This window comes from Jaculus jaculus, chromosome 19, assembly GCF_020740685.1.
Source record: "Jaculus jaculus isolate mJacJac1 chromosome 19, mJacJac1.mat.Y.cur, whole genome shotgun sequence".
In the NCBI taxonomy this organism is placed as follows: Eukaryota; Metazoa; Chordata; class Mammalia; order Rodentia; family Dipodidae; genus Jaculus; species Jaculus jaculus.
The window spans coordinates 28,628,783-28,636,778 of NC_059120.1; positions in this window are offsets into that span (position 1 = coordinate 28,628,783).

Below are 7,996 nucleotides of genomic sequence, written 5' to 3' on the forward strand. Positions count from 1 at the left end.
GATAGTGACCATAAAGAAACATTGCAGTTCTCCAATATTTCCTGAGACCATTTGAACACCATATTGCTCTTCTTTGTTAGAGGAGAAGGGATTTAAGTGACTGGTGACATGAGAAATGTTGTGTACATTTATTAGAGGCAAAGACGTTCCATTGCAGTATGAACAACAGGCAATCTGCATACTTGGCCAATTTTTAAAATTTTACTGAAATTTTGTAAACTTCAGAGACTATCTTTAATTGTGAAATAAGCACCTAATAGGAGCTCAATTAATATTACTTTGGAGAAAGACTGAGGACAATTTTAAAACAATGGAGAATTTTGGAAGCTCAATCTGGCCTTGGTGACACAAATAGGGTGATAAGAAAGAGAAGAACACTGGAAACAAATAGAAATGCAAAAAATAAAGGGAAGGAGTAGCTTGCAACACCATGGAAGGAAAGGAGAGATTGAGGTTCTATTGTTATAACATTCTAAGAAGGCAATGCTGGATAAAATGTCTAAGGGAAAAAAAAAAACTGTTTATCCTCATTAATCCACCAAGGGCACAAAGATTTTTTTAAAAATCAATACCAGTGAATTGGTTCAGTTCTGAAAATGTCCAGTCTTAGCAACTGTGCAGAAAAAAAGGATACCTTGTTAATACAAAAGATTGATAAATCTCAGGAATTCTAAGAGAAGATATCAAAGCTGAGACAAATGACCCACTGCATAAAATGCCGTTAGGTATTTTGAAGTTGGAGAAATCCAGGAAAAGAGCAGAAGATTGACATGGTGGAAAATGGAATGCAATGACTCCAAAGCACTGAAAATGTAGGCCATCTAGCTCTGGTGGGAGGGGGAGATATCCCTAGATATTGTACTCACTCTTTTCCATCCACATGCCAGAATCATCAGGCTCAAAAGAGATATGAAAATGAAGTGATGTGAGAGGGAAAGGGTTTCAAAGAGGGCCCACTGGCTGCTGTAGCCATCAGAACAAATTTATAATTTTTCAAACTATAAGAATGTATCACATTTGAAAGCACTGTAACAATTAACCTCAGAAATAAAAGCATTCTCATCATGAATTTAAGTTCATAGGTGAAAGATTCAAACAAAACTGACCTAGATTCTTGAACATCCTGGTAATGCTGGTATTAAATCTCCTTCTACTTTTATTTTTGCCTGCTATGTTTCCATGATAGAAATTGCAATGTGACATATTATGGACAGGGATAACTCCTGTGGAAGAAAAATAATTTTGTCTATTCTAAGTTGAGTGAGTGAGGCAGCACAGATCAGCTCAGGAATCCTACCGGCTCCTCGGATTATTTGATTTAATTTCACATGTGTTGAAGCTTGGAATTGACTGACTTTAAATTGGCATAATTAAAACTGAAAAATTGGAAATTGATAGTCCTACTTCCATAGGACATGTTCCTGAAAGAATCCAGATTCTATGTGAGTGGAATTCTCCTTGCCCAAAACTTGAAAAACATGTAGGAAATACTTTTCATTTTAACTACCTTAAAATTTAGTGACCTTTAATCAGATTTTGCTTTGCATCTTTAATTTCTTTCTGAGAACCTAATAATAAGAGGGATCCAAGTGATTCATCATATTCAGCTACATCAAAAGCTTTTACTTTATTATTGAAGATACATTTGTTTGGTGTTATTTTGGTATATTCTTGGACAACAGATATTTGACAGTATTCTTGGGCAGAATATGAAGATGGAAATTGGATGGTGAAGTAATTTTTGGCTCATTTGTGCCCTGTAACTTACATCACAAACTTTCTTTGAATGTGCCTCTCAGTTGTCATTGACTCAAAACAAACCTGTGCCAAAATGGCACATTTTGGCATGGCATGTTTTGCTACTTTTCAAATGAACCCTTTAGTTTTGATAAAGTCACAGATTGGGATAGTATACAGCAATGAGGTTTTTTTTTTAATTTTTTATTTATTTATTTGAGAGCGACAGACACAGAGAGAAAGACAGACAGAGGGAGAGAGAGAGAATGGGCGCGCCAGGGCTTCCAGCCTCTGCAAACGAACTCCAGACGCATGCGCCCCCTTGTGCATCTGGCTAACGTGGGACCTGGGGAACCGAGCCTTGAACCGGGGTCCTTAGGCTTCACAGGCAAGCACTTAACCACTAAGCCATCTCTCCAGCCCAGCAATGAGGTTTTAATATCACAATTTTTAAAACAGATTTTTAAATGTTTTATTGTTATTTATTTATTTATTTGAGAGAGAGCAAATATGTCATGACCTCTAACAACTGCAAACAAACTCCAAATGAATTTGCCACCTTGTGGAAGTGGTTTTCGTGTGTACTGGGGAATCATACATGGGTCCTTAGCCTTTGCAGGCAAGCACCTTAACAGCAAAGCCATCTCTCCAGCCCTAACATTATAGTTTTATAAAATGGTATATACCATTCAACATATAGAAGGCTGCAGTTGAAAGGCATGAAAAATGCATATTACATAACCCTCAATATGTACACTCAGCCTTCTCTATCTGTAGGTTCTATATTACTGGATTCACCCAATTGTGAATGAAAGTATTTAGAACAGTGCATGAGCAGGTATTCAGAGTAGAAGAAGGCAGGAGAAGTATAAAATTTAAAAAGAATAAAGTGGTACAAGGTAGTCAGAAACACACAAACTCCTAGAGTCCATAATGAATGTCCTTTTGTCTTAAGAAACACCACTGGGGATTCTGAGATTGACCCTGAAGTATTCTTACTAACTTTAAATGATCCCTTTGCTTTTGACTGAGAGGAAGAGTGAAGATCTGCTTGAAAGGTAGGCATTAACAACAGATGGAGGCAACTTGGATTAGTGGTTTCAAGAACAATTACCAAGTGAACATGCTTAAATTTGCAAATGAGAAGGATGTGGGGACTGTGATGAAAGAGCAGGAAAAGCCAAGTTATTTTTCAGATAGGAGAGGAATAAAAACATAACCTCATTTTTATATCCCTACAGTTTGGACTTATACTGAGGAGTCAAGAAAAAAATCAATCAGTAAATCAGTAAATGAAATAGTAATGCAGAAAAAATTAGCAAGTAAACTGGTGAGTATGTTATACTGTTAAAAGAAAAGCAATACCCTACGTGGCTGAGGAATCTCTGACAAGACAAGAGCAGATGGCATTTGTCTATTTTTATCATGGAAATAAACTCCCTCACATGGTCGTACCCATGACTGAACCTCAGAATGGAGCAAGGACTTGCCCCAGCTCTCAGGCTTTCCTGGGTGCCTTTGCAGTTGCCAGAATACAGAAGCCTGCAATCCAATACCACCTATACTAATCAAGCTATGGGGAACATATTCTCCCTGAACTAGATGTGGAAAATGTTACCTGATTAGCAGAAAATATTTTCTTTCTCACACACCAAAACATTCAGCTTTTCTCTCTAATGAAGAAGGCAGGAAGAGTCCATTCCCTACAAAGTGATGGTGGAAAGTAAGGCAGGGAACTAATCTTCCATTACCATCTGATAGAATCAGAGAATGCTTCCATGCTCTGCTGGGTACAGTTAATTCTGAGTGGAAAGCTACTCTTCCATTCTCTTACCAGTGGGAGGAGGTTAGATGACCCTGTGCTTTGAATATCCCAGTTTCTGCAGGCTGCAGTGAGGCCAGAGAACAAGCTGAGAATCGAGGTCAGTGAAGGACTCAGGAACCAGATGTATGCCATGACAGGCTTCACAGTCCTCAGTAGGCCTAAGTTTCTGTTTCCTGGCAAGATCTCAGTTTTTTTATCTTCTGGTAAGGGTTTAACAGTTACAGGAAACTGACTACACCATACATTCCTGTAGTCATAGATAAATTCAATTCCCCTAGACCCTGCCTGCTAACTTTGCCCACCAAAATCCTAATCCAACCAGAAGAGTACAAGTGCAGTTACTGTTTAAATCAACCAATCATGTACCCATCCCCTTCTTCTATGTTCAGATTCCTATAAAAACTCTACCCTCCCACTACTCGGGGCTCTTGCATGGATTCACTGCATTGGTGAAGTCAAGAGACCGAGCTTAAGTCTGAATTAAAGTTCCTTGCCCTTACATACGTGTTTGGTTCTCCTTGGTGATCATTGGGGGTGCCAAAAACTGGGCATAATATTTGGGGGCTTGTCTGGGATGTCCTCAGAGCCTGCTGAGGACCACCAACTTGTGGAGCTCAGGTCGCCAGCTGATAAATGTGCTTCTGTGTTGTGTTTGTATGTTTTGTCTTTCTTGAAAATCTATCCTTTGTGGTTGGGGTGGACATGCCCCTGGAGGCCACTCTGTTCAGAAGGTGGGACCTGGGTGCCCCAGACCCACTGGGAGGGAATTACATTCCCCCCCATCCCGTTTGTAGAGACAACGTGAGTTGCTACCATGGAACGGTGAGATGCCATCATCTCATTCAGTTTTGTAGTAGCTGGCCACTTTGTTCAGACTGGTCCTGGGTGCCCCAGGCCCACTCGGAAGGGATTTCATTCCCCTGTCTGTAGAGACAATGGGAGAGGCTATTGTCTCAGTTTTGTAGTAGCTGGTCAGTCTGTCTGGACGGTGGGCCCTGGGGGCCCCAGGCCCGCCTGGGGGAGATTTCATTCCCCTATCTGTAGAGACAACATGAGAGGCTATTGTCTCAGTTTGTAGTCACTGGCCAGCTGAACTTTTTTTGTTGCTTCTTTTTTTCCTTTTCCTTGTTGTAATTACTGTTTGTGTGCTTTTTGTTGTCTCTCCTTCCTTTTCTTTGTTGGAATTACTATTTGTGTGCTTGGACAGATGGGACAGATGCAGACTACCCCAATTTCTTTACTGACAGACCACTTTCAGGACATTAAAATTAGGGCCCCTCAGAGTCACAGTATTCCCTCCTCAGGTTATGGGGCTCCCAGACCAAGATGGTAATCAACTTGGGATGATTGTCAACAATTGCTACAGATTGTCTTTACTACACAGGAAAGAGAGAAGCCAGACTGAAGCCCAGAAATTGGTTCCAGGCACTGATGGGAATCCTACCAATAAGGAGGCTATCATTGATGCCTTCCTCCCTTTGACTAGACCAGACTGAGATTTCAGCATGGCAGCAGGTAAGGAGGGAGCTGTTCAACTTTCTCCTGGGAGTGTCTTTCTCTCTCCACATGCTCACCCACCCCCAACCCCCATTGCCTGGATGCCTTCAGCTTGAACCACGGCAGCCCCCCCAAGCAAAAATCCAAAAACCCACAGCTGGTGCCTGAACAGGGACCTTATGAGATGGACAGGGTGGGTGAGTGCTCTCCCAGAGGGACTGGGAGACATTGGCCCATGCAGCCTTGCCTCCATGTTTGTTTGTTTATTTATTTATTTGAGAGCGACAGACACAGAGAGAAAGACAGATAGAGGGAGACAGAGAGAATGGGGGCACCAGGGCTTCCAGCCTCTGCAAAAGAACTCCAGATGCATGCGCCCCCTCGTGCATCTGGCTAACATGTGACCTGGGGAACCGAGCCTCAAACCAGGGCCCTTAGGCTTCACAAGCAAGCACTTAACCGCTAAGCCATCTCTCCAGCCCTGCCTCCATGTTTTTGAGGGCTGGCAGGTTTCTCTTTCTCCTCCTTTACTTTCAGTTCATGCCATCACGTGGGACCAGACATGACGAACTGGCAACTGAAGTCTCTTGGCTGAGGCCACTCTTTGGTATTGACTGAAGGGCAGCCGTCCTCTGCCTGGATCCCGACAGCCCATTGGGTGTTGGCAAAAACCCTCTATCTATTTCTCTCTGAGACACACACACACACAAAACAGTAACACATCGACCTCTTTTTTTTAAATTTAATTTATTAGTTTTCTTTTCAGCAAATACAGGCAGTTTGATACCATTGTTTAGGCTCATCCATGATCTACCCCCTCCCATTGGACACTCCTTGTTGATGTATATGGGTTATGCATTGTGGAGTTAGCCCACAGTTATTGGTACGATAAATGCACATCGACCTCTTAAAAGCCTGTAGGTGGCTGGCCTCATAAACTTGTAGACAGGCTCATGCCCAGATCTTTGGGGAATCCTTCATGTGCTAATCAGCCCTCAGGAATAGTGCCCTCTGGTCTTGGAGTTTCTAATCTTTCTCTGTCATGGGTAACATTGCTTCCCGCCAAAAATATATAGAGATACATATATCTCAGATTCATGGAATAAGAGCTCTTTGGAAAGTTCAGAGAATTCCCAGAGGGAAGCAGGCTCCTTTTGGGAAAAAGTCCTCCAGGTCATTTCTGAATTTCTGGGCATCCATGTGGACCTGCATAACTTATCTGGCTAGGAAATGAAAAGCTCAGGAAGGAAATTTCCCCTCACTCCCTTTAAGCAGCAAAACTACAAGCCAGCTTTGCAAGCACTCCAAAGAAGCTTGGGTCAGAGTCAGGTGGCAGACAGACAATGGCATCTCTGCCCATGCAGGTGCCATGTCTCCGCCTCCCCTCCTAGTGGCCCCTGAGCAGGCCAACTCCTTCTTCAGCAGCCTCTCAGTGGGCTGCCTTCTTCAGAGGCCTCCTGGAAGGCCTGGAGGCCCACCTCCCCTTTTCCTCTTCAGGTAGTCAGAATCCTTGGCCTCCTGGCAGTCTTCTTGGCCATTACCTCCACATGTACTAGACCAGACCCCTGGAGAGTGCCGGAAGGAGGCAAGGCTGATCTAAGGTGTATACAAGCCCAGCCTAGCCATAACAGCACACCAAAAAGTGGCAAGAGAGGAAAAAAAGTGTCAACTTTGTTATTTTTGTTATCATAAATATAATTACTGAATTTATGGTCTAGGTCAACTTCAACTTTCATAGAGGATTATTTTTTTTAAAATCTGTTTGTTGTTTATTTATTTCAGAGCGACAGACAGAGAGAGAAAGAGAGGGAAGAGAGAGAGAATGGGCATGCCAGGGCCTCCAGCCACTGCAAACGAACTCCAGATGCGTGCACCCCCTTGTGCATCTGGCTAACGTGGGTTCTGGGGAATCGAGCCTTGAACTGGGGTCCTTAGGACTCACAGGCAAGCGCTTAACCACTAAGCCATCTCTCCAGCCCTCATAGAGGATTATTAAAAACAACATAATTCTCTCTAAAGTGGTAACTTATAATTTGTCAGGTATTAAAAAAATTGTAATGTACTTAAAAGGAGGAAGCAATTGACCTGACTTCTAGGCAAGCCTGCCTCAAGATAGCAACAATATTTGCCTTAGTTTAGCATCTTATTGGTATTAATGACATAAAATTGTCTTTAGACTACTCACATGTTAGTAATAGGATTAATTAATTTGGTGTAGTTTTTCATAATAGCTTTATAGAAAAAGGTGGTTAATAATGGGATGAGATGAATTGATTAAAGGAACTGGGAAGGAATTTTTCAATGTTGGGACATAGAATGCTCATTAAAAATGCTTTTTGAGTGGTACTTAAGTGAGAATGTTAAAGTATGTGGATAAAGATGTGCATATGTAGGAAAGAACTTTCAGGCTAAACCTAAACACCATGCCTAAAGTTAAAGATTTTTCAACTGTTTACAGCCTCTTAAGGATACTCTAAAAGTTTTATATAGGGACACAGTCTTAATCTAAATTCATCTTACATTAGACACAGGTGATGCCTATGCTAGGTGGGTCACAAAGTCATAAGTACAGATGTAATTGGAGGTTTAAACAGGTTAAACATAGGCAAGAGTCTATCACCTTGTGTTTTGCAAGTGGGTAAATCTGCTATATAAAAACATACAACTTCAGAAAAGGAAAGGAATGTCAGGATGCTTATCTTTCTGCTCTGTAATTTCATTTTATTCTTGCTTTCCAACATATGCTACTTAAATTCATGGAAAGCTGGACTCCGAAAAAACAGATGGAGCCCCATTTACCTCAGACCCCATGCATGTTTAAGCCACGTGTTCTCCAGATTCTGACTAGAGACAAAATGGTCAATTGTCTCTGACAATGAAAAAGGAATATAACTGTGGATCTCTTTAGATCTTCTCTTTTGAATACCTAAAGTCACG